Source organism: Zootoca vivipara, chromosome Z, assembly GCF_963506605.1.
Source record: "Zootoca vivipara chromosome Z, rZooViv1.1, whole genome shotgun sequence".
NCBI classification, from domain to species: domain Eukaryota; kingdom Metazoa; phylum Chordata; class Lepidosauria; order Squamata; family Lacertidae; genus Zootoca; species Zootoca vivipara.
This window is the reverse complement of record NC_083294.1, coordinates 23,559,766-23,587,067: the sequence shown is the minus strand read 5'-3', so window position 1 is coordinate 23,587,067 and position 27,302 is coordinate 23,559,766. Positions and strand designations below refer to the sequence as shown.

The 27,302-nt window shown below is 43.2% G+C and overlaps 1 protein-coding gene across 2 annotated transcripts in view; it reads left to right on the top strand.

The window, feature by feature from the left end:
* The first annotated feature begins 1,549 nt into the window (after nucleotides 1-1,549).
* The window catches only part of PAK3 (p21 (RAC1) activated kinase 3), a 92,814-nt gene continuing 67,061 nt past the window's right edge, over nucleotides 1,550-27,302 (top strand). For both annotated transcript variants that reach the window (XM_035113764.2, XM_035113763.2), the window contains exon 1: nucleotides 1,550-1,786. The gene's annotated coding sequence lies outside the window, so the exon portion shown is untranslated. The remainder of the gene's footprint in view (nucleotides 1,787-27,302) is intronic.

The window sequence follows — 27,302 nt, the reverse complement described above, 5'->3', positions numbered from 1 at the left end:
CAGTGATACTCCCAAGGAAACACACTTGGAAATCTCAGAGCACCATTTCTTGCAGTGACATCAGAATGATCATATGGATATTTGATTGGGCGGGGTTGGGGGGGGACTCAAAGCCAACACACCGTACAATGCTTATCTGGGTTTCCTTTGTGTTTTCTGCCAGATGATGCAATTAATGAAAAATGAATATGATGACAAGATTTTCGACATTCTAATGTAAAAGTGTGTCATTTTTCTTAGTGTGGCAGAAACCATCCTTTTGGGCTGAAGGTAATAGTGTAGCTACCTGTAACTTCATCACATGTAAACACGTTACCCCTGGCACATTGGTCATAGACACAGCATAAAAATAAGAAAACTATGCATGTGAGGGCCTTATTAGTGATTGTAACTTGGTTGCAGGAACCCCCCCCCCTTTCGCATCTGCCTTCCTCTCTTTACCTTCTGGTGGATGCTAACCCAGCTTTACCATTCATCCAAGTGAGGTGGCTTCCTCAAGCAGCGCATGAGATTAACACATGTAATGTGTCTCTTTAACGACCCCAATATGTCAGCCTTTAAATGTTTGTTACAGTTATCTATTCTCTTGCTTTGAGCAAAGCAAGACAGCCAAGAAATACTGGCTCCTTTCCCCCTAATAATAATAATAATAAGCAACCAGCAGTTCTGCTATCTTACCATAGTTTTTTTTTTTAAGGTAGCTTTTAAGAAATTCATTTGTGTTGTCAGGGTTGCAATCCAACCACATGTGTGCGCAGCGGTCCTGAAGTGCAATTAATTTTTGTGTGTGTATACAAAATAAAATAAAAATCTGCTCCTCTATTTCAGTCTATTTCTATTAGGGTTTCTTTGAAAATCTTTGGATTAAGAATATTTTGTTGTTATCTGCTTTCAAACTGGCCTTTTTAAATAATAATAGTAGTAGTAATAATAATAATAATAATAATAGTATAATCAAGTTCTCATACACAAAGATTCTGGGCTAGTTTTTAAATGAGTGCTGTTCTTTATTTTGAACCATGCCATATTATTAAATTTGGTTTGTGAGACGTGCCTGGTTAGACTAGTGTGTGTTTTATGTTGCCACTTGTTTAAATTGTGTGTTTTAAAATTCTTTTATGACCCAGAGTGTGAGTTGCTCTAAGAGGGCAGTTGTTGTTGTTGCTGCTGCTGCTCTGGATCCTGAAATAATCACATTTAATACTGATGATGGTGATAATAACAATAACAACAATAACAACAATAACAATAATATAATACCCTTTACATTCATATAGTCATAAGGAATGTGCTTGGGTAAGCACAACATTTTAAAAGTTTGCATAGGCTTTAATCTAAAGCCAGTGGAGGGAAAAGGTCAAAGGCCACTGGCGTGGGGGCTGGATTCAAGTTTCTGAACGAGGCCGCCCTCCTCAGATTCCCAAAGCTGCTTGTCTCTGAAACATAAGATTTGTCTTCCCCTGCCCTGCCAGTGCTATTAGTAGTATTATTATCTGCTCCCTCTCAGCCAATCAGGGCGGCAGGAGCCTGGTGACGACATGTGCTAGGAAACAGCACTGAGGCAGTGAAGCATCCAAGCTACTAATGTTAGGATTGGAGGTCAGAAGCTGCTCTATGGGGAGAAAGGGAAGCCTTTTAATGGACTAAGCCAGGAGCGTGCCTTCCTTTCCCTCCTTACCCACTCCCCATTCTTCTTCTTTTTCCTGCAAAGGGTATTGCTTTCGATGACAATACCAGACCCTAAGAGGCCGACAGTCTGGATACAGCATGACAGGGCAGACTGCAGGTAATGCTTCCCCCAACCTCATTTTTTCCTTTGCTGCTGTTACACTGGGAACAGGGCTGGCCTGTGGCCCTTCCGTTTGCAAGACACCTGAGCCACGCATTCTTCTGCTTTTGCAATCAATTAGCTTCTCCCTCCCCACTGCAGGGAAAAAGAGGACCCCAGAAAATGCATGCTTTGTTTTTTGTTTTATAGTGGTACGTAAACCTGGCTTTGGTGGAGGGGGTCTTGTTCCTTGTCTTCGAAGCACCTTGCATCTCAGCTGCCCCCTTCCTCTCTGATTTGTAAATGGTTTTTTTTTATTAAATAAAAATAAATAAATAACAGCAATGTCAGAAAATCGGGAGACTGACATCTTCTAGCAGTTTAACTCTCGAAGGGATGGAGGGGAAATGGGAAGGGGGGCTTGCGATAGCAAATGCAGAAATCTGTTCTTGCCGCTGACTGAAGTGTCAACGCGGATGTCAGCGGCAGGAGCTGCCTTGATGGGCTTCCCATTGAAAGGGAACAATACAGGCTCTGGTTGTTATTCAGATTCACGAGAGAGACTTGGCCTTATTGTAGTACTCTGTGTGTGTGTGTGTGTGTGTGTGTGTGTGTGTGTGTGTGTGTGTGTGTGTGTGTGTGTGTGTCCTGGCCAGTGCATTCAAGCCATTTCTGTATTTTCTTTTGTTTTGAAAGGGGGCTTTGCAGGCTAATACAATGTAAGGATGTTCCCCCATAAGACATTAGTCTGTGATCCTGAAATGCTGGTTGTTTCTTCTGCTAGGCTTCCTCCCTTTGTCCCAGACTTGTATGTATGGCTACATTATCCTAGTAAGGAACTGTCACCATGCACTATCCTACTCCATACTGCTCTCTTTGCTCCTTCTGTTTCATGTCAGGTTTTAGGATCTGTTTGTATTTGGGCACCAGAATGGAAGACAACAAGTGTATCTTTGTTAAGCAGCAATAAGAAGATGATGGTGAAAATGATTTTAAAAAGCAGAGGTGCAAAAATGGGATTGTCTCTAGTATAGTTAAGCATGTGTGACTCAGTGGGCCTCAGCAGATGAATGCTGATCTTGTTATCCATTTAAAATGGCCCCTTTCTCCCCTCTCTCTACCCCCCCCAAAAGGGGTTCATGGTCAAGAGGTTTATTTTCAGTGTCTCTAACTGGGATGTAACTCTCTGGGCACTGGCATTTTGTATTCATGTATGATTTTCAACACCTTTCATGTGCCTGAGGATGGCTCTTCCTTTCCCTTGTTTTGTCAAGATGTGTATCACTTGCTTCTTTTTTTAATACTGAGGAAATAATGTTGGGGTTTGTTATGTTTTATACTGCATTTCTTGTTGATCTTTTTTTTTTGGTTTGGAGCTTGTCAAAATTCTGCACCCCTAGGCAGGGCTGCCAAGGTCAAGTGAGGTTTCAGTTCAGCAGGTCAAAGACCAGACATAGATCTGATTGTTTGAATCTTTCACTGGGGCAGGGAAGTGGGGGGATGCGGGGATGGTGTCAACATGGCTGGCTGTTACAGTGGTGGCAGCAGGGGGGCAGAGAGAGAGAGAGAAAGTCTGAGGGGTAGGTGAAGCAGCTATCTGCTGTAGGGAAAGATAATAGAAAATGCTGGGCCCTGGTGGGGAATGAAATCAAGTGGTCCCCCATGACTCCTCCTTGATTCATAAATTAACATTCTGCAGTTTATTTCTAGATTTTCCAGAGGCACAGCTGGTGGGAGAGGGGAGGGGAAGGCTGGGAGAAAGGAGAGGGATCATGGGTGACAGATTGATGCTAAGGAGGAAGATGGGCAGAGGGGAGGCACGAGAGCTGCCTGAGTGGGAAATGGGAAGCTTGAGAGAGGAGGGAAAAGAGAAGTAAAACAGTTGGTGGTGTTCATTCGTAGAGAAAGGAACAAGGTGGAAGGGTGGTGTGCAGTGAGAGGTTGAGTGAAATAGCGGTATAAGAAAGCATCCTGATGGATCAGGCCAAAGGGGCCCCATCTCGCTCAGTATCCTGTTCACACAGTGACCAATCAGATGACTATGTGAAGCCTACAAGCAGGGCCCAAGCACAACAGCTCTTTCTCCACTTGTGATTCCCAGGCGCTAGCATTTAGCTCTGAAGGGACAGCATAGCCATCATGGCTAGTAGTCATTGACAGCTGTCTCCTCCATGAATTTCTCAGTCCTCCTTTAAGGCTCTCCACGTTGGTGGCCACTATTACATTTACCATAGTTTAACTATGCAGTGCGAAGAGACACTGAAAGAAAGACAAAGGAAAGAGCAGTGTGTTGGATCCTGGGGAAGGTTGATCTGTTTATACTTAAGGTTCTGAAGGAGCTCTGCAGAAGTGGAGAGGACTGTAGTACACCTTCTACAGCTACGCAGCTCAGCATGTATGTTGCAAGGTGTGAATCATTGATTGTTAGGTCTGGTTCTAGTTCTAGCTTGGTTGCAAGGTAGGCTGTCCATTCTAAGAGCACACCAACTTTGCAGGGACTGGCAATTTTATTTATTAAATTGCTGTACCGCCCTTCATTGGAAGATCACAGGGTGGTTTACAACATAAAAACACAAAAATGCATGCCGTAATAACAAACAAAAATAATGACCCCCCCCGACACACACTGCTCATAGCTGCCAAGTTTTCCCTTTTCTCGCGAGGAAGCCTATTCAGCATAAGGGAAAATCCCTTTAAAAAAGGGATAACTTGGCAGCTATGACACTGCTATTATTATTTGCGAAAGGATATGAAAGGCAGGAACTATGTAATTGCAAGAACTCTGCAATTCGGATCATCTACTTTAGCCATTGAGACCTCAGGTAGTCCAACCATTTGCTGCCATCTCTAGAAAGTGAATATTTGGATAGTTCAAGGCCTGTGAATGGAATATGACTGACAAATGCCCAATAACGAGGATGGACAGTTCCTCTAAGTTTGGGTGGACAGTTCCCTTTGCATAGTTGCAGCAATAATGGTGGGGTATCATCAGACAAAAGAGAGTGCCTGTTTCAGATGACTGGCAAATTCTGTTGTACCTTTTTTGGGTGAATTTCTTCATAACAGAGGCTATAAGGAAACCTTTTCTCTTGGTATTAAGCCACCCCAGCTCTGCATTAATTACTAACTTTAGAATCAAGCTGCATCAGAAAGAAGGCATGTCCATTATTTACAATGGGTCTCTAAGTAGGAATAGTATTGGACACAACCCAGAGTTGCCGCATCACTTGCAGCTTAAAGTAGAACAGCAATAATTGAGTGCTGTTATTCATCCATGTCTGAAGTTAGTTTGCTGTTGGGTTTTTGGTTTTTGGTTTTCAATGGTAGTGGTATTTTATATATATTCTAAAGGGACCACCTGCTTCTACATGAACCTGCCAATCCACACCATGCATTCAAAGCATATTTATACCACTTTAACAGTCATGGCGTCCCCCAAGAATCTTGAGATCTCCAGCTTCCTCCTTATGGAGCCACAGTTCCTATAAGTCTTTGGGTAAGAACACGTGCTTTACAAATTCTTGCTATGTGGTCCCAATCCAGCTGAAGAAAGGCAGGTTTTGACCAGAGACGGGGCGCTTTCTGGTCTGACCTCGCATTTCTGGCGTTCTTTTCCTAGAGAAGTTCATGGTCTGGTGAAGTTTCTGTTTTGTGAGGGCTTTTAGATGTTGCTTTTGTTTTTATGCTATGTATTTTTTGCTGTTAGAGATCCTTAAAGATATTGTTCCCTCCACAATTAAGTGAACTTAATTGATTTGCACTTCCTGCGCTACTGCTCAAGTCCAGAACTTAAAAATGCATATTAGTCTACAGTTCTATGAATGTTTGCTCTTAATACATTAATTACTTACCTTTTTATGAGGTGGTCTGAGGTGGCTATTTTGCTTTTTAAAAAGAAGAAGAAGAAGTACATCAGTCAAAACTACATACCAGAACCTGCTCTGTTAGGAGAAATTTGCACTGAAATGATGATGAATTTTCATGAGGTCTTAAAGAAAAACACTCCACTAACTGTTATAGAAATGTAAAGAACTGAACAAGGGCCACATTCACACCATCCATTAAAAATGCTATAATACCACAAAGAATCCTGGGAACTATAGTTTTTGTTAAGAGTGCTGAGAGTTATTAAGAAACCTCTTTTCCACCCCCAGAGCTACAATTTCCAGAGTTCCCCATGAAGAGGGATTAATTGTGAAATCTGTCTGAGAAGGAAACCACTGGGAAGGAAACAGGGGTCTTCTAACAACTCTCAGCACCCTTAGCAAATTACAGCTTCCAGCATTCTTTGGGAGGAAGTCATGAGTATTTAAAGTGGCATAATAGTGCTTCAAGACTATGGTATAAATGTGGCCAACACTGGGAGAATGAGAAACAGAGAAACTGAGATTGTGTATACCATACCTGCCAAGTCTCCCGTTTTTTGCGGGAAACCCCCATTTTTAAAGCTGTTTCCCGCTGTTGTCCCAAATGGTGAAATATCCTGTAATTCCCCCGGATTTTCAAAAATCGGGCAGAGCAGCACCGGAAGTCGCTTCTACACATATCCAGACATGTCTAGAAGCGACTTCCGGTGCTGCTGTGCCCATGTCTGGGCACCGGAAATTGGGCAGCGCCGGCACAGGAAGTCGCTTGTACGCATGTCTGGACATGCGTAGAAGCGACTTCCGGTGCCGCGCCGCTGCTGATCCCAGATTTTTCAGTCCAGGAGTTTGAGGGTATGGTGTACACACTCCCATTTACTCTGGCTCCAGTGCACTCCCACAACTGGTGTTTGAAGCCCAAAATGCATAGCATTAGTCACAATCCTTGGAAGTCAACTCCTAGATGCTAAGATCCCTTTGCTCCACCCCCAATAAAATATTTGAGGGGGACAAGCCCTCAAATGATGTGGATGTTTCCTGTCATGTGATTGATTATGCAGGGCGGGGCTTACCTACCCCCTCCCATGCTCCCTGTCACAATCCATCTGTATTCCACAGCTTCTTTAGAAATACTGCTGTTTCATGTGCTTTCCCTCAAACCAGCTTTCATCCAGTTTGAAAATGTAATCTCTCATTAAGCTGAGGTTTGTATAAGCACAGGTGATGGCTTCACTGAATAACAGCTGTGAGAGGACCTCAGGCACGGGAAACAAATCAGGTGAATAATGTGTCCGGCAACATAAAGTGTGACTTGAAACATAGCAGGAGGTAGCAACCACCTTAATGTGTTCATGCCCTGAAAGAGTCACATGTTTGCCCATCCTTACTGCTTAGCCATTTACCCGCCTGGTTCTGTTTACTGTATCCCGTCCCCCTGGGTCTGAGGCTTTGGCTCAGAGCCTTGTCTGCGACTGACTTTACTTCTGTTGCTCCATCCTCCTTTGCTACTTCCAACAGAAACTGATTCCAATGCTCACCCTCAGTGAGCAGGGGATGGAGATTTTCCCAGCGCTTTATTTCTGTGAAGAAAAATTTCCTTTTCACAAGTTCATTACTTGCCATGAATATACCATGCACCGTTCTTTAGGCTGTCAACCTGTATTTGTGTGTCAACAGTTTTCAGTGCCTCTGTTCCCTCCCGCACTTAAATGTAATTACAGTCGTACCTTGGTTTTCAAACGTAATCCGTTTCAGAAGTCCGTTCAACTTCCAAAATGTTATGAAACAAGGTGCGGCTTCTGATTGGCCGCAGGAAGCTTCTGCAGCCAATTGGAAGCCGTGGAAGCCGCGCTGGATGTTTGGCTTCCCAAAATAGTTTGCGAACCAGAACACTCACTTCTGGGTTTGTGGTGTTCTGGAGCCAAAAGATTTGAGAACTAAGCTTTATGAAAACCAAGGCACGACTATACAGTAATGTTAAGTGACGTGCATGGCATTGCCATTACACATTTTGCAATAACGTTTTCTACACAATACAACATTTTAACCGCATTAAATGTGCTTTAATTTTCTCTCTCAAATATTTCTGGTGAAATACAGTGAAAATTAACACATGGTGCTCTTAAAGCTTTGTTTAGTACAGTCTCCCCCAACCAGGTGCTCTCCAGATACTTTGGACTACAACTCCCACTAGCTGGCTGGGTCTGATGAGAGTTGTAGTCCAACACATGGGCTTTGGCAAATATAGGTTTATTGGGGTGTTTGTTTTAATAAGTAAGAGAAATATGCTAAAATAGATCACTCTAGGGATCAGAACATTTTCTGATGCAAATCACCCAGTGCAATTTTTTTCCTGATAGGAAGGTTTTTCTAGGAATTTTTCCAATTCAATCCCCCCCCCCAAATCCGCATCACTGGTCAATGCAGTACTTCTTTCTTGACCCTGCTGAGGCTCTCATCATCTTCTCTTTCCCTGCTTGGCTGCAGCAAAGGAATCCTGGGAGCTCTTTGTGAAGACTAGGAATCTCAAGCAAGTGAAGTATTATAGTCAAATGGGTTTCAGTGTGCACAGCATTTCTTGTCCTGGTTGGCTGTAGAGAAAATCCAGGGGGAAATCTTAGAAGAGGAATTTTGTCTCACCTCATTGATCCTTCTAACAGAAGATGGGCAGGATTGAACTGGGAATGGAAACATATGCCGTACCACTGAGCCAAGGACCCTCTCCCACATCTGTGCTGGGAGAACTTTAGATTTCAGCAGTAGTATCCTTAAAAAGTCCATAACCATCATAGGCTTTCCTTGGTGCCTGTGCCTGGAGCGATATATTACCCCTTTAGGGCTTTCATGACACCAACAGAACCTAACAATATGGGTGTAGCCAGGGCGGCAGGGGGCATCTGCCCCCCAATCAAGTAAATAAATAAAAATACTTAACTAACAGTAGAAGTAATCAGAATATTTGAAATTGAAATGCTTGCTGAGGTCACCTGGATAATGTTGTGTCACATTCTAGCAATGCAAATGGCAACCCAACTAAGCGATACCTCACCTCAAGGCTCTGCTCATCTCTCTTGCTCAGCCATGCACCACTTGTGCCATAGAGCAGTCGTTCAGTAGTACCTTGTGGAGAGTAAAGACTTCGCTAAGGTCGGTGATGACAGGGGAGTCTCTCAATTGGCTATGCTTACTACATTGGGGGAAAAGGAAGAATTTGAGATGGACGTGCTAAAAAGATTTTCAGCAAATCTTTATTTAATCTAGATTTCTTTAAAAATAAATAAATGAAAAAGGCGTGTTCCTTGTAGTTTTGCAAAATATACTTATTAACTGCATGAAAGGTACTCCCTAATGTTAACTTTTTCATTTAACTTCCTAGTTTTCAAATGACTGGAGATTTTGACAGATTTTTCTGAGTACTTGGGGTCAAAAGAGAGCAATTTAAAACAGCAGTTGTTGAGACACTTCATTCAGAATCTGCTAGACAGAGCCAGACAGTGGATGATGACAGGTGGGTGTCCTGCCCCCCCCCCTGCATAAATCCTGGTTACGCCCATGCACTGAGCTGTGCCTCTTTCCTTGGAGATGCTACTCTCTTGTTCTACTTGCATGAGAGTCAGCTGTCTGGCATGTGTGGTGCCTCAAAGCTCCCTCATTGTGACCATTGAAGTACAGGGGAGACGTGAACAGATTGGACTTCCTTGGCTGCTGCTTTTCCTAGTCACAAATACCTTTGTTGTGTCTGGGTTCTGACATTGATGCTGCCCCCAGCCCAGATCCTGCACTGTTGTTTTTTCTCTCTCCCCCCATTTTTATTTCCCGCTGTGCTCTGCAGTGATCTTCCTTATTTGCCATCTGTTTTCTTGCCGCAGCAAAAGGCACCCTGATGTGTATACTCACTGGTCAGGCTTCCAGGAATTTCATAGAACTGAAACACTGGGGTTCTATTCTGGGTGTCATATTATGTTTGCATGTCTGACACTTGATCTCTGAAGCTTACACAGCTGTTGAATTTGGGTGTACCTTTGGCATTCATAAATGTTGTGAGAAGGTGGGAAAAGTAGAATCGGGTCAGCTTTAAAAAGGGATCAGGTGCCTTCAGCCAATATTAAAGCAGAGCCTATTCACATCTGTAGTCTCAGTTCACATTTTACATGTCACAGACACACATGCAACTGGCAAGGGTGTCGGTTGTGTTTTCACACTTCAAATGGGCATGTGAACATCAGCAACAGCGAGAACAAATCTGATGCCACTCTCCCCTTTCATGTCTTTGAATGCATGTGTTAAAATGGCTAATGTATTATTATTATTATTATTATTATTATTATTATTATTATTATTATTATTTGTTGCATTTATATCCCACCTTTTTCCTCCATGGAGCTCAAGCTGGTGTACATGGTTCTCCCCTCTTCCTCATTTAACCACAACCCTGTGAGGTAGGTTGGTCTGAGAGATGGTGACTGGCGCAAGGTCACCCAGTGCGGATTTGAACCCTAGTTTCTTGGATCCTAGTCTGACACTCTAGCCAGTGGAGTGAAGTTGAGGGATGGAAACCTGAAGGTCTCACCTATTGCTTTTGTCTGAGCCTGTCCTCTACTTCTTCCACTCCTTTTTGTGCCTGTCTTCCTTATCCAACTTCTTCTACTCAATGCATAAGCATGGGAAATGCACAGAACTGCAGGTGGCAAGGAAATTATGCAGGGCATAAAATCACAAGTACATGTGTTAGAATCAGCTCTGGTTTTTTTTTTAAATGAATAGCCTGGGCAGCTTGGGTTGATAAACAGTGCATGATTCATAGCTCTTTTGACCAAAACATCAAATTAGCATGACTTGTTGAGAGATGAGGTTTCCCCTCTTCCGTTTCTGGTTGATTCTCCCCTGCATGCCAGCCTTTTTGAATTCTATATTAAGTAGAGGAGTTTCAAAAATTAATTATGGAAATGAAGTTTGCACCATTTGCTGCAGCTTTCACTTCCTTCTGTTCATTCACATCTCCTCACCATCACATTAATGATGTCCACATATGCATTTATGAAACTATGGTCTGGTTTGCACATAGCATTAAGCCAAACCATAGTTTAATGGGAAGGAGCAAGTGTGCAGATATCCAGAGTGAATATTGTGGCTACTCTGCTCTTCCTTTGGTCCTGCTTCTCTCATGCTACCAGTGGTTTGGCTAATGTGACATGGGAATGCAAGCTCATATTTTGTCTCCCCCAAACAAACCCCAAGCAGAAAACCAATATTAAATCTTGGTTATTACAACTCATGGTTTATTGTGAGCAAGACATATCAGGAAATTGGGTTTGGATTAAGTCAAATAAATAAGACAAAGTATGGCTTAGTTCTGGGCAGCATGGCAGTATCAGATTCAGGGAGGAGTGATTTGTATGTACTCTGGTTTGTTCTCCTTAAGCCATAGTTTGGTTTAGTGTTCAATGTAAACTGGGCCAGCGAAAAAAAGCAATCACAAAGTAATCACACATTTCATGCAGTCTTTCATTGGTGCACATATGCACTGCTGCACATGTGACAAAACACATGAAATAATCTTGGTCCAACCACATGTACAACATCATACTTGGGGTTTTTGTGTGTGTGTGTGTGTGTGTGTGTGTGTGTGTGTGTGTGTGCTTTGCCAATGCATCTGTGTGCATTGGTGATGGAGAGGTGGTAAATGTCATGACTGAATGCAAAGCTGTGTCAAACTGTGCATGCAGAGTGTTTTGTACAAAATTTGGGTTTATTTTTTTAAAAAAGGAACAATGAAAAATTCTGGATATGTCAATCTCAGTTTAGAAACAAGACTGGGTAATTTGGAAGTCCAGTCTCCAGGGAGGCCTTCAGATGAGAATTTTGGAAACATTACTGATGGCTGCCTTTTCTGCCCCACTTGTATTTTGTACAATTGTCAGAACTGGATGGCTGTTCTGTTCTGTGCTAGATCAGTGGATATTTCTGAGCCACAAAGGTATTTGCCCCAAAGCAAGGTGGGGGACAAAGATTGGGGAGGGGAGCATGTGACACCCCCACCACTAGTTTTGCAGAGCTGTTTGGAATTTCCCACAGCTACCCTTAAGTGAAAACAAATACATCAGTGCCAATCCCAAATATCCCATGTAACATATAGTTTGGCCTTTATTTCTACAGTTATCACATCAGTTTAGATTTATTGCTTACAACCACCAGTTGTTACAATATGAAGCAAGGAAGATGAGTATTTAATAACAAATGAGATGGGAAATAACATTAAATTAATTAAGCATAAATCAATAAAAAAACAATTAAAAGACTGGCAGTCAACCCAGCAAATGAAATAATAATAAGTCCAGCCTAACTGTACCAGCTTCCTGTTTTGTTTTTATTAACCATGACAAATTAAAAAAAAAAAAGATGAAACAGCCAGGATTCTCCAGTAGTCTTTTATATTTGTCTTAATAAATATATAAAAACAAGCTTGTGCCTTAGCTAGTGCCATTAGGAAGGCAACAACTCTTCTCTTCAGCTTGATATCCTTTTATCTTTTCACACACAGATAGGGCTGGCCCTACCATTAGGCGCAGTAGAAGAGATGCTTTATATGGAAGATTTTTAGGGGTGGGGAGTAGACAGAGCAGTGTCTTACAATGGCTTCCACAGGACGGACTCCCTAAGTGATCTGCTGCCCCCAAGTGTAGTGGAGGATGCTCTCCCACTGCCAACACTGAGGTAAGATTCAGCTGCCAGTGTGTTGGCTTCTGTTTGCGGAATGCGGAGGGACACCACCTTATCTTTTGCCTCAGGCAGCAAAGTATCTTGGAACCACCCTACACACAAGGAACATCGTACCATTGATGGTTTTCCACTAATACCTTCTGTTAACAATTAAGCAGATAGTGGGGAAGATCCCAACTTTGTCTAATCAATAGCAGAGCTTTATGGCGTCTGTGCTAATCTGCCTACAAGAAGTGTAGAATACATTAATGGAAACCTCACAATAATGATTTCATTAAGCAAGCAAAACTTTTTGATTTTAAATAAGCAGCCCTGTGCCCTCACCCAGTCCCCCCACCTGTTGTTGTTGTTTAGTCATTTAGTCGTGTCCGACTCTTTGTGACCCCATGGACCAGAGCACGCCAGGCATTCCTGTCTTCCACTGCCTCCCGCAGTTTGGTCAGACTCATGTTCATAGCTTCGAGAACACTGTCCAACCATCTCATCCCCTGTCGTCCCCTTCTCCTTGTGCCCTCAATCTTTCCCAACATCAGGGTCTCTCCCCACCCCCTGCCTCTTATTACTTACATCCAGTCCAGAGAGTGGTCCGGCCCGTCAGCTTCCACCTCCTTAGCTCAGTGTGTCTCAGTGTGTAGAACTCAGCAGGGAGGAAGATGGGGACAAAACTTAAATTAATTGGCTGTGCCTGTCATTTGCTCTGACTCCACCTACTGTTGGTTTCTCTGCCTCTTGCCCTAAAAGCCGCAATTGGCAATAGCTAGCAGTGGCTTGGGGGATATCTTTACAGATATTATATCAAATAAAGGGTCCTGTTTTAAACTTCAAATACTGTGTCAATCTGTATCATTTTGGTTCTTAGAATTTTGTTCTGGATACAGTGTAAGGTGATTAGAACTTTGGAAGTCTCAGATATCTTGTCCCTGCAGTATTCGGAGCTGAAGAAAGGGCCTGTTTTCTCCCAGCAGGAAGCCAACATGATGCTCTTGAAATGTTGGGAGATCTTCATCTCCCACCATCCTATCCCTGACCATTCTTGACTGTGGAATGCTCTCCCCAGGGAGACAAGAATGGTGCCTTCTTTTATATGTCTTTAAGTGCCAACAAAGTCTTCTCTCGGGCTTTTGGCCCATAATTTGAAGTGTGGCACTGTGCCCTCTTTTAGTGGGGTAGGATCTGTTAGTCCTGCCTTTTACTTACACAGCTGTGTTTTCAGGGGGTGTTTTTTTTTTACTTGGTTGTTATTCATTGCTTTCTAGCCTAAGTTATTTGGGATGCTCAGGGCAAAAAAATGGACTAATCAATGTAATTAATCTTTCAGAGGTTTTAAGAAACAAATATCATTATGCCCTAGATAAAACAAAATGATTGCCTTGGTTTCTTCCATCTGTCTGTCTGGTCGTTTTAACTGTATCTAGTTTTGAAATTGTTTTGTGGGTATTTGGACCGCAATAAAGATTTGATTTGATGTAATTAATAATATTAGTAATAGGCCATGCCGGACCACCAACTGCTACCTTCTTCTGTAGATGTTTCTCCACCACCTGAAGAACTATAAAGAAGGTCCAGCAAAAAACCTTAGACCAGCGATGGGGAACCTCCAACTCATGGACCTCATTAGGTCCACCTGGCCTCCTCATTTCACTTGCAAGGCCATTTTGGCCAAGCCCCCCTCCTTATAACTGACATCATATATATTGTCAGGTGTGGGGCAGGTAAAAATGCAGCTCCCATGGGGTTTGTTTTTGCAATCACTATCATGGTTGTTGGAGCTTGCAAAGTGCCTCTGCTTGTGTGGTTTGATTTCAAACCACGTGAGCAAAATTAAATATGACATCATTGTGCCATCAGGTGATTGGCAGGTAGGTGGTTGGCTGGATCTGGCAGCCCACCCCTACCTTAAACTCAGAGTAACTTGACTAGTTTACTATAGGTCACATGCTTGGATATTTAGTCTTAGGACTGGCTTGCTTGCATATTGCATGTTGCTTAATGACTGTCAACAGCAATGATGCGTCAGTGCATCCACTAAATTCAGAGGCAGTACACTTGTGATCATCATGTGCTAGGGCCAAGCAATGGGAAGTGGCTGTCTGCATTTTGCTGTGATGTGACTACCACAAAAACAGCTAGGTAGTGCAACTTCTAGGAGTAGTGTGCTGGAGTAGATGGTCCCTTGGTTTGATTCAGCGCAGTCAGTTATTATGTTGGCAATGGTTTCAGTCAACTTATTGTGTCTGAAACAAGCTATTTACAAGCTAAGTAAATAAACCAACAACAAAAATTGTCCATGCTTTCACAAACATACACCCAGCATAGATGTGATCAGATTGTTCCCAAATTGTATTCCTGATAGCCCAAATAGAAAGCCAACAGAACTATGGGCCTCACTGATAATCAGCGTAACAAATTGTGGCCACATCTATAAGATTTAACCAATATGTTAGCCTGAGGCATACTTAATGCCTGTTCATTAAAGGATCAGATGAGCATGCAGGCAGCATTCCAGTTGTTAAAATATTCATGCACCAACAGGAGTGTCTGATGTCAGTGTCTGTTCCTAAGACAGGCAAACCTGAGCGTAATGCATGGCAGTCATATGGTTCTTGGCTGGTAACCCCCTTGGTTACCTGCTTTTCTTACTGTTTTTCGCAGTTCCTCTGTGAATTACCCCAGTACTCACTGGTTGCTGTTTTTCTTCAAGTAGAGCTGTTGCATAACTGGACTGTGAGTTTGCTTGCTGTGGGCCACTGGTCCTGCCTCACTGATATGCCTATGGAATAGTCCATCATTGCCCTGATAAGCTGTTTCTGACCCAGCTGTAAAATCCAGCATCTTAGCGCCCTGTAGAACAGGGGTGAGGAACCTGTGTGCCTCCTGATGTTGTTGGATTCCAATTCCTGTCCACCCGTGTCAGTACCACCATTAGTAAATGATGTAACTTGTAGTTCAGCAACACCAGGAGGCAGGGGTAGTGCAAAACAGGAAGTGCTGCTTTGCCCTGCTGCTGCCCTCACCACCACCTACCTGCTCCTGCTCCTGCCTGCTCTGCTGCTGCCACATGCTCTTCTGCATCTGCCACTGATGGAGAAGCAATACCATCAATAGCCCCAATTTTGGGCAAGATTGTGCCAATTTGAGACATGATCTTGCCCAAAATTTGCACTGAGTGTGGTTCCGCTTCTGTGCCAATGGTGGAGGTGGCAGGGTAGGCTGGGCACCATAGGCGTACTTGATGGGAAACTTCTGCCACCTGAAGCAGTGACCTCAACCTGCCTAATTGCTGGCTCTCTCTGGAGGAACACGAGTTCTATTTTATTGCAGTAAACATCTTCCTCAACTTAGTGCCCTCCCCTTATTTTGGACCACACCTTCCATCACCCCCAGTCAACATGGCCAATATTCAGGAATGATGCATGTTGTAGCGCAGCAGCATCTGGAGGGCCAGAGGTTCCCCAAGATCCTGACCACACCCTGTGCATTCACTGTGCACTCATTTAAAATGGCTGCAGAGTTCTTCCCTTCCCCTTTTTGTGCACCCAACTTTCTTCTGATTCCTGGACCAGATAATTCATCTCTCTCTCTTCCACCCCAGATTAATTACATCTGTACAGTACTCCCCAGCTTCCACTTAGGGAAGTGGAAGTTTTCATATGCCATCACTGGAGACACCAGTTTTCCATCAGCAATGAAAGCTAAATGCTGCACACAGCAGTGGGAGAGCCGAAAAGCACAGAGACACCTGTCTAATTTACAAACTTGTACCACCAAACAACAGAGCAATCAATGTTTGAATACAGTCCACCATTTATTAATAAAGAGATCACAAGCTGGAATTCACCGTAAATAAAACCAAACATTGCTGATAATGTGCATAGATTTATTCTGTGCTGTTTCAAAGGATTAAAATGTGGATGCTAACAGCAATATTTGACTTTCTTATTAATGACTTCTGTGATATCTCTGTTAATAAGTCGTTGACTGTGTTCAATAATTGATTTAACCAGTAGATGGACACCAGCAATTTGAGAAGGTCTGGGAGCCGACACACATTGCTTTCCCCATGGCTACTGCACACACACTAGTCCACTAGACCTGGTGGAGTTCTCTTCCATGAAAGCTGCTCTGACTTTCATCTTCATTCAGAAATAATGTGATCAGGCTGCCCCTCCTGACCACTAGCCCACTTCCTGCTCTGCTGTCACTCCTCCTAGTGATCAGTGCTCCTGGGGGCTGTTACAAGGACATCTGTACCAGGGATGGGGAACTTGTGACCATCCAAACGTCATTGGACCCCAGTGGTCAGGGATGGTGGTTAGACCACTGCAATGCATTGTATGTGGGGCAGCCTTGGAAGACCAATAACTACAGCTAGTGCTGAACACGGCAGCTCAATGGCCAATTCAGAGAAGAAGGCGTGAATATATAGCATGGGTTCCTACCTGCCTGAGCTGTTAGCTAGCTTGTCTCTGAGGCCGATTCAAAATACCAGTTTTGCTCTTTAAGCATTGTACAGCTTGGGACCCCTATAGATAACGGACTGCTTTCCCCCATATTAAAATGCCTGCTCCATAAGATTGTCATACATACCTCCTCTAAGGAAGGTTAGACCAGGGGTCAGCAACCTTTTTCAGCCGTGGGCCGGTACACCGTCCCTCAGACCATGTGGTGGGCCGAACTATATTTTTTTAAAAAGATATTAACGAATTCCTATGCCCCACAAATAACCCAGAGATGCATTTTAAATAAAAGAACACATTCTACTCATGTAAAAACACACTGATTCCCGGACCGTCCGCGGGCCAGATTGAGAAGGGGATTGGGCTGCATCCGGCCCCTGGGCCTTAGGTTACCTACCCCTGGGTTAGAGAGTGGTGTCCACCATTTATGCAGGAGATTCACATCTATGGAATGCTATGCTCCACTTGGCACCCAATTTGTCATTGCTTCAGTGCCAGGCAATACATTTTTGTTTTCCCATGTTGGGCTGCCTCAGTGACTGGATGTTTTTACCCTGATAATGTTTTTAATATGGTTGTGCATTTATTTTTACTAGTATCACTGTATTTTCTTCTTGAAATTGCTTTATGACTTTCTGTTGTGGGAGGCAATTAATAAATTTTATAAACTTAACCAGGTAACTAAATCTATTCTGGCAACATCTGGAGTGCTGCAAGTTCCCCATCCCTGATTCGCTGGGGCTTGGACACCAGTGTCACCAGGAATGGCAAGTGATGGGCCTGATAAGGGCTATGAACTACGTGATATGGGGAATGTATTGGGTATGGATAGCTATGAAAATCTTTATTTTCAAACTTGATGCCAAAACCTTTGGTGCTCTGGACTCAGTATTGAAGTGAATTCAGCTTGCACAGTATTCCCTGCATGCCTTTGTGGGGTACCCCCCCCAGTTCCTTTTAAAAAGTACTGCCAAGATTACAGATGTGACCAGAGAGGGATGAAGCCAGTGCGTGGAGCTGTTGCTGCCAGAGCAGAGGGGCATGGGACATATAAGCAGGCATGACACACAGCCACACTTTCACATGATCAGCCAAGCAGTCAATCACATACTCAACAGGTGGTTGGGGGGCCGGGCAGGTTCATCCAGTGAGGAAAGCACACACTGCCTCCTGGTCCAGACATTTTGCTTAGCTTAGTGCCTTCACTGGCCTCTGCTCCTCCCAAGCTTCCCCTCCACCATTCAGAACCTCACAAGTTCAAGTGGATCTCCTGGGACATTGCATTTGTGTGCACAAAAGGTAAATTTACCTTATTTAAGTATATATCATAATTGAACAACCAGTGGATATCCCATAGGCATTTCATTGACCAATGCGAGAACAGGATTCTTGACTAGATGGGCCATTGGCCTGTTCCAGACGGCTCTTCTTATGTTCTTATATTTAAGTCTGGGTGGATAAGGACAACTATGGAGCAGTAGGTGCTCTACTCATTAGGCTACTGCTACCCAGAAGTTGCTTTACAAAAACTTCACTGGCTGCTAATGCCCAATCAGGAACAGTTGTTGGGGTCACATTTTTCACCACCACCACCACCAGAAGTATTGGCTTTCTGAACTTGCTTTAATATGCTAGCCAGGAGGAAGCAGATGCTGTCATGAAGCCATTCTGCCTGGCCAGCTGCCCTTACTAAACCTCTGTAACATGGAAATCTGGCTTGCCATCTGCCATACTCATAGCTGCCAAGTTCTCCCCTTTTTTAAGGGAAATTCCCTTATGCTGAATAGGCTTCCTCGCGAGAAAAGGGAAAACTTGGCAGCTATGGCCATACTGGTGTGTGTGTGTGTGTGTGTGTGAGAGAGAGAGAGAGAGAGAGAGAGAGAGAGAGAGAGAGAGAGAGAGAGAGAGAGAGAGAGAGAGAGTTTTCCGTATTGAAAAGAAATGATTACATGATTTAATATTATTTTAACAATTTTGATAATTAGTGTGTTTAACTATGTACGTACATAGATTGCACTATATAAACTATGGAGCTCACTCCCAGAGGAGGCAGTGATGGTCACCAGCCTAGATGGCTTTAAAAGGTAAAGGTAAAGGGACCCCTGACCATTAGGTCCAGTCGTGACCGACTTTGGGTTTGTGGCGCTCATCTCACATTATTGGCCGAGGGAGCCAGCGTACAGCTTCCAGGTCATGTGGCCAGCATGACTAAACTACTTCTGGCGAACCAGAGCAGTGCACAGAAACACCGTTTACCTTCCCGCCGGAGCAGTACCTATTTATCTACTTGCACTTTGACGTGCTTTCAAACTGCTAGGTTGGCAGGAGCTGGGACCGGACAACGGGAGCTCACCCCATCACAGGGATTCGAACCACCGACCTTCTAATCGGCAAGCCCTAGGCTTTGTGGTTTAACCCACAGCACCACCCGCATCCCCTTTAAAAGAGGATTACACAAATTCATGGAGGAGAGAGTTATCAAAAGCTATTAGCAGTGATGGCTGTGCAATACATAGCTGCCAAGTTCTGGCCTGAGAAATAAGGGACTGGACCGGAAGTAGCAGACCGGAAGTAGCGCTACCGCCATTTTGGAACTGGGCGGAGCATGCTTAGAAGCTACTTTTGATGCTGCTGTGCCCTGTTCCAAAATGGCCGCCGCACCAGAAGTCGCGCTGCAGCCATTTTGGAACTGGGCAAAGCAGCATCAAAAGTCGCTTCTGAGTATGCTCCACACAGTTCCAAAATGGCCACTGCGCTAGAATAAACCGAGAAAAAACAAAAAAAATCATTTTTTTGGCTGGGAACAGCTGGAAAAACGGGGGTTCCCCGGGGAGTATGGGAGACTTGGCAGCTATGGTGCTATACCTCCACTGAATACCAGTTGCTAGAAACCACAGCAGGGGAGTGTGCTCTTGAGCTTGAATCCTGCTTGAAGATTGGCTAGATGGGACATTGACCTGATCCAGCAGATTCTTCTAATGCCCTTACACGATGCTTTATGAAGAATGAGAGGATATGCCCCTGCCAGGCTACATTAAAGGAATAGACTCGAGTGTGACAGTGTTGGAAGGAATGGAAGAGTAAAGAACAGTAAACAAGGGAAGAACTTGTCATTATTATTTTTAGTGGTGCATACTGAAACTTAGTCATATTATGGTATTGGGATTAGGGGCGATGCCAGGGACTTCAGCTTGACAAGACCTTTAATATCACATTGTGATTTGGAGAGGACCAACCTTGTTACAGTACCAGTTGGGTTCTTGATTTGTGTCAATGGCAGTTCTGCAATTGATCGAAGGTTTCACAAATAGATCTATACTAGATCAAGGCTTTGATGACAGGTTATGGGTGCAATCCAGTTTTCTATGGATGGATAAATCTGTCAGCTTTAGTTTCTTTTAATTCTTCACAATTTCCTAGTCCTCTGTTAACTTCATAACATTTTTGGCAGTTGAATCTGGATTCAGTACTGAGGACTGGGTAGTATCTTCCATCACAGCTGAGGCAACAGATCAGATTGGGGGGACCCAGAAAGAGACCATGTTGCAACCAAGGGCAATGGCTCAGGTAGGGAAGGGCTCTTGCTATTGCTGCCCCCAGTGCATCTGCTCCTTGAGCTGATTGTCTCACCTTACCTAATGGTAGGGCTTTCCCTGTCCCTGCCTTGATTCCTTGTGGAGAAGAACATTCTGAATTGGTTTGGGGGGGTGGTGGAATCAGAACTAGCCCACCCATGAGGCAATGTGAGGTGGCCACCTCAGGCAGCAAGATCCACAGGGGCAGCAGATCCCAATGCAGATCTTTACCCACACACCTCACCGCCTGTTCCTAATGTGGTGGATCCTCTCACCCCTTCCCCCGTTGGGGAGGGGGTTTAAATTTGTGGTTTGCCTCAGGTGCCAGAATGTCTTGGGATAGCCCTGGGGAAAACAAATGTACAAATGAGTAATGCTAGCAAGGAGGCACAGTACATCCTTTAAGATTTGCAGCAAAGGAGACTTGGTTACTGTGACCTGATCAGGTGTTCAAGCTGTCTGTTGCTATGGTAATGAGGCTGAACTAGAGTGAGAAAGAGACAGCAATTTTCTCAGTTTGGAACCACGTCTCTTTTCTGCTCATACTTGAGAGCTTGGAGAGCGTTATGTCCCAGACATGGTAACACCCCCACCAAAAAAGAAAAAGAAAAATGATAATGGTGTGGAAAGAGAATACTGATTTTCTAAGCATTCATCTCCCCACCCCCACCCTATTAGCATTTATTTGCTGAGAACAATAGAGGACTGTATGATGTGAAGATATACTGCATTTACTCAAATGTAATGCACACCTTTTTTGGCCAAATTATGTTGCGAAAATTAGGGTGTGCATTAAATTTGATGGTGCATTAGACTCACATAAATACAGTATTTTACAGTGCAATCTTATGGAGGATAGAGCTTTCAATGCCTAAAAACAACAATGGCTGTGTTTCACCTCCACTGTCAGAGACAAAGGTGTTGTTGTTGTCATCTGTCTGTCTCTGGAGACAAGGTAGGAGTACGCCTTTGGGGGTAAGGTCAAGCTATTGGAAGAGACATGTTTTGTTGCAGCTGGGGCAGATGAAGGCACCCAGTTGTGCTGCTGCAGATGCACAGGGCATTTCTTTTGCCTGTGCTCCTCCCAGTGGTCATTCCTCTGGTCACTGCTGTGGATGCACAACTCAGCTGCCCATCTCCAGGTAATGCAGTCTGACTGGGTTGATGTTGATGTTGCCAGCCTTCAGGTCACATTTGTAGACAGCAATTCAGACATTCAGCATGTCTCTGAGTATCAGTTGGTTGAAACCTCAGACGGGGAGAGTGTTATTGCACTCAAAACCTGCTTGAAGGCTTCCCATTGGGGCACCTGGTTGGACACTGGAGGAAAAGGGTGCTAGACTAGATGGGCCACTGGGCTGATCCAGCAGCCAGACTCTTCTTATGACTGCTAAATGGAAGCTCCATGCTCAGAAGAAGTCTGACACCGAATAGGGATGGACAGATTGGTCTGTTTCTGGTCCTGCCAATTCCACATGCGTTCTTAAATTCATTACCATCCCATTTCCAAATTAATCTGATATTTCAATTTCATTCTAAAGCTGCATTGGTGTGGTGCTTGTTTGGGCTAATTAATCCAATCTAATTAATGCACTAGATCCAGACAAAAGGAGTCAAGCTTATTCTTTTTTAAATCAGCATGAAAAACCTGTAATCACTAACTTTGATTTCAATGGGACCTAAACATTAATAGATTGGCCTGGATATAACCAAATAAAGCACTTTGTCCAGGTACCTAAAAGCAATGGCTTTTTTTAAAAAAAAAAACCACCCACCTTATTTAAAGATAAATTAGCCATCTCTTTCTGACAGAATTCAGGAAACAACTTAGTCAAAAAGCAAGTTTTATTACCATAATTAGGCAGGCAGTTCTCAGTTATTAACATGCAGGGTGAAGAAAGCCTCCAGGAGTCAGGATTGGACAAATACTGTTGTATTATTTGCCCTGAACAAGGTCCGATGACGTTTAGCAAAAAATGGTTTATTGCAACTGAGGTTTTCACCTCATTTCAAAATAGAAGAGCCATGCCAAACCTAACAGCTGTATTTGGACACTGCAATAAACTGTGGCTTATGGGAGAGTCTTCCCCAACATGGTGCAACCCAGGTATTGCTGGACTGCGACTCCCATCATCCCTGACTATTGGCCATGCTGGCTGTGGCTGATGGGAGCTGCAGTCTAAATTACTGTATCTGGAGGAACCATGTTGGGGAAGGCTAGTTTATCATGATGGGAATGAGTCTAGCCTTCTCTTAGCTCTGTATGTTTTACCCTCCACTCTCCTCTTCCACCCCTGCTGCTGGAAGGAGATCAGAAGCTTTTATACCCATTTCAATTAGTCAGAGTTTAGTGCTACCGGTATCTCCAAACCCATGGTTTGAAGATGGCTTGCTTCAAACAAACCGATATTTAAGACCACAATTTTTCAGGTTTAGGTGGCATAGAAATCTGCTTTGTCAAAAACCCATGTGAAAACTTTTTTTAATAATAATGTTTATTAAATTTTCTAAATTGCATTTCAAAATATTCATTTAAACAAACCTTGAATCAATTGCTTCCCTTCTTCTCCTTCCGTGGTTCATTTTGCATACCATATATCCCTACATATTTTACATGAACTAAACCATTCAGTAATCCATTGTTATGTCCATCAAAACTTATTTACACTGTTGAATTTATCTTAATGCTACCAGCGTTTTTAAATAAACTCAATTTTCACTTATATATTCAGGAAACATTTCCCAGTCTTCTTTAAACATGCATTCTTCTTATTCTCTTATTCTATAAGTTAAGTCTGCAAGCTGCACATATTCCATCAGTTTAAGTTGCCATTCTTCTTTGGACCTCACTCATTTTCCATTTTTGGGCTAACAAAACATGGGCCGCAGTAGTAGCATACATAAATTGCTGCTTTTTTTTTTTTGACACCCAGGAATTTTCCTTTGAATTATCCCCAACAAGAAGGACTCTGGGTTGTTTTTTTTAAATGTACTTTCAAACATTTTTTCCAATTCATTATACAGTATATCATATCCCAATACTCTTTTACAAGTCCACCACATATGATAAAACTTCTTTACATCTCCAGCACTTCTGATGTGAAAACTTTCAAATTCTTCCTTGATTCCAGGGAAAATACATAGTAGTTGGTCATGAAGTCCATACATATGCTATACTCATTCTCCAGTAACTTCTCCTGCATTGTACTGTATGTGAAAGCAAGATCTCTTAGTATATCCTCCTTTAAAATAAAACCAATCCCTTTATTTATTTTACTACATTTTTATTGTATCCTTTCTCCCAAGGAGCTCAGGATGGCATATGCTGTTGTCCTCCTTCTACCCCTCTTATCCTCACAGCAAGCTTTTGAGGTTGGTTTTAGAGACATCTGCCCTACTTTTCTAAAAATGAACAAATAAACAAAATAAGCATGAAGCAGCTCATAGCAAGGAATTTCAAACGAGCAGAAATACAAAGCGAATGAGGAACACTCGCATTCTGCTTAAAATTGCACATTACAAAAACAATAGGAACTAAAGCACCCACCGTCCAAAAGAACCAGGTAAGGGGGGGGGAAGCAAAGAGCCAAGAAAGGCAAGAATGCATCAAATCAATCCAGCTAGTGGCCGTTCCAGAAGAACCAAGTATTTATGCCTATTGGGCCTCCCTGAGGGGTGAGGGTGGCATTTTGTAAGATTGGTGCCATAGCCAAAAATGCTTTGCTGCAAGTGGATATCCTTTGAATTTCACATGGTAGAGGCAAATGGAGAAAGGCTTCATACATTGAATGGGTCATACAAGGGAAATGAGCCTAACTCCCCCGCCCCACCTCCTTGTACCTTCCTCTGACCTCTACAAGCTGTTCCACCAGGGCTGCAGCTGAAAAGAATGAGAAATGAATGTTTGAGAAATGAATGAATTTTCAAATACAGAACACTTTCATCTGTATTTCCTATTTAATGTTGTGCAACTAAAAGAAATGGGATTTGTTGGGTTTTTTTAAATTTATTTTTAGAAAAAGTAAAGAACGCACAGTCACAGTCAAAATTTGAAATTTTAGACTCAAGATGCCCTTAAAAATGCAAAAACATTCTTAGGTTACCCTGGTGCTACTTATAGGTATAGGAAGAGTAGCATTTGAAATTATGGTAACCCATGCTACCTTTCTACATGCCCTTAGGAAAGACCTAACTATTCTGAGTTGTATTGCTGTTGGAATCATGCAGATTGCAGTGGTCTTATCTCCACCACTCCTGCATAGGGCTACCAGGTCATAAAATCAGTACCTCCATAAATGCCAACCAAATTGGCTGCTTATTGGCAGCCTGATGCTCCCCTGAAGGCTATCATGCTGAGGTCACCAGATCTATGAGTTGGCCCATTTTGAATAAGTGGAAGATGCTGTTGGCTTGATCATATGAGAATGTCCCACCAAAAATCTTATACCCATTGGAATGAACTGAAACTGTGCAAGGGTATGGTTGCTCATTATGTGCATTATGTTTAGGCATATGTTTGCATATGTGTTGCCTCCTGTGAAAACAAAGAACAAAAGAGGACACGGATTTGCACAAAATGTTCACATGCTAATTTGCATGTACAGATTCAAATCTAGAAAGAATTGTTTTAATTTAAAAAGAAATACAATGCATCTTACCATACTGGGAAAGATTGGGACCACCTGTGTGCCAATCGAGTCTGTTCTCCAGGTGCTAACTGTGGATAGGCAACTTAAGAATGTAAGAGCTAAAGCTCCATGGTAGAACATCTGCTTTGCAGAAGGGCTCAGGTTCATCTCCCGGTAGGCCTGGGAATATCCTTTTCTGATATTCTGGAGAACCACTGACAGTCAATGCAAGACAATTTGATTGATTGAATGAATGCAAGACAGTACCGAGCTTGATGAACCAAAGGTCTGCTTCAGCATGAGGCAGCATCCTTTGTTCTTAAGTATCCTGACCTTGCAGGACCAACAGGTCAGCGGTTCGAATCCCTGCGACGGGGTGAGCTCCCATTGTTCGGTCCCAGCTCCTGCCAACCTAGCAGTTCGAAAGCACGTCAAAATGCAAGTAGATAAACAGGTACCACTACAGTGGAAAGGTAAACGGCGTTTCCGTGTGCTGCTCTGGTTCGCTAGAAGTGGCTTTGTCATGCTGGCCATATGACCTGGAAGCTGTACTTCGGCTCCATCTGCCAATAACGCGAGATGAGCGCCACAACCCCAGAGTCGGTCACGACTGGACCTAATGGTCGGGGGTCCCTTTACCTTTATCCTGACCTTGCAGAACCAACCAAATGAACAGCCTACGGAAAGCCCCTGTTGTTCTCCTTTCTTAGGGTTCTTTTATCTTTAAACTGGACTTGGATCAGATATTTCTCCAGATAGAGGACTCCTTCCAACAGAGGATGGTCCCCAAACAGCCCTTCAAATGGAGGACTCGCCTCCTTAAAGTAAGATGCATGGCCAACTTTATCATGTTGTCAGATTGGCCTGTGTCTAATTCTGCTACTCTTATGGGCACCCTATATCTGCTACCCAGAGGTGCTTTGTGGTAGGGCTGCCTCTGAAGGCAACGGAAGCTTCTTGATCTTTAATGGTGATGTACCCAGATCATAGCCTGACACAGTGGCAGATTTTGGGGCCCCTGAAGCTTGAACTGTCATGGGGCCCCCTTTGCAACCAGCATGGAGGTCTGGGTAACCACTGCTATCTTCTGCAATGGGGTTGTTCCACAACAGATCATCACACCTTTACAACATCTGTTTTACCGACTTTGGGATCCCAAACTTTGGGATTGTTGAAATATATAGAACAAAAAATAATTTGAGTTGTGTAACTCAAATTGGGTCAACTAGATCCCCTCCCAAAAAAAATAAGCAATGTGGATAAAAGGTGCTTCTGAGGCCCCTTCAGGATTAGGGGGCCTGAAACTTAAGCTTTATTAGTTTCATAGTAGATCAGCCCCTGGCCTGACCTCATGTTTTGGTATGGAAATATTCTAAAGCTTCAACTCATTAGGTTTTGTAGTTTTGTGCTTGGAAAGAGGCTGTGTGCAACCTAATATTGGATGAAACCTGTTTCTTACTTCAGTTTGCTTGACAAGTGTTTTACATCTCTCCTCCAGCATAACTAAATGTACACTATTTTGACCTGTTCTGCAAAAACCAATAATGTTTCTACAACTCCAACTGCCATAGAAGAAATCATCTTCTGTCTTCCCTTCCTTGACAAGGTTATTTTTATCTTGATGCAGCCATCCTCTACTTCATTTTGTTCTTTTTGTCTCCCTTCATCCTGAATTTTGATCAATGCTTTATGAGCCAGGCTAGGACTGTGTGTGTTTATTTTGCATGTTGTTGGGTTTTTTTTTTAAAAAAGATCATGCATCTCCTGCAGGGGATTTGAAGGGCAAGAGACATACTCAGGGGTCGTGTTGCTAAAGTCTTTGCAAAGAGAGATTCATGGGATCCTGGAGATGAAATTACATCTTTGCAAGACTCTGTCGGGTTAAACCTTTGTTGGAAGCACACAGGTAGCAGATTATCCATTCACTGAATTGCAAAGGCTCTCACTTGAATGGTATGGTAAAAATGAAAAAGAAGGCCAGGCCAATACATAGTCAATAGGCCGTTTACAATGGTAAGGTCCTGAAATTTTGTTTCATCTCTAATGGTAACCTCCACAGGGTATGGGGACCACATTTTCAAATGCTTGCAAATGCTGTCTAGTAAAGCAAATAGGATTTATGTGTCCTAGCCTGTATCTTTTATTTTTCTGTAAGAACCTACCGTATTTTTCCATGTATAAGATGCCCCCATGTATAAGACAACCCATTTTTTTTTAAAAAACCAAAATTACGAAATTAAGTTGTTTAGCTTTTGGGGGTGGTGGAGGAGGTCACTTCCGCCAATCGCTCA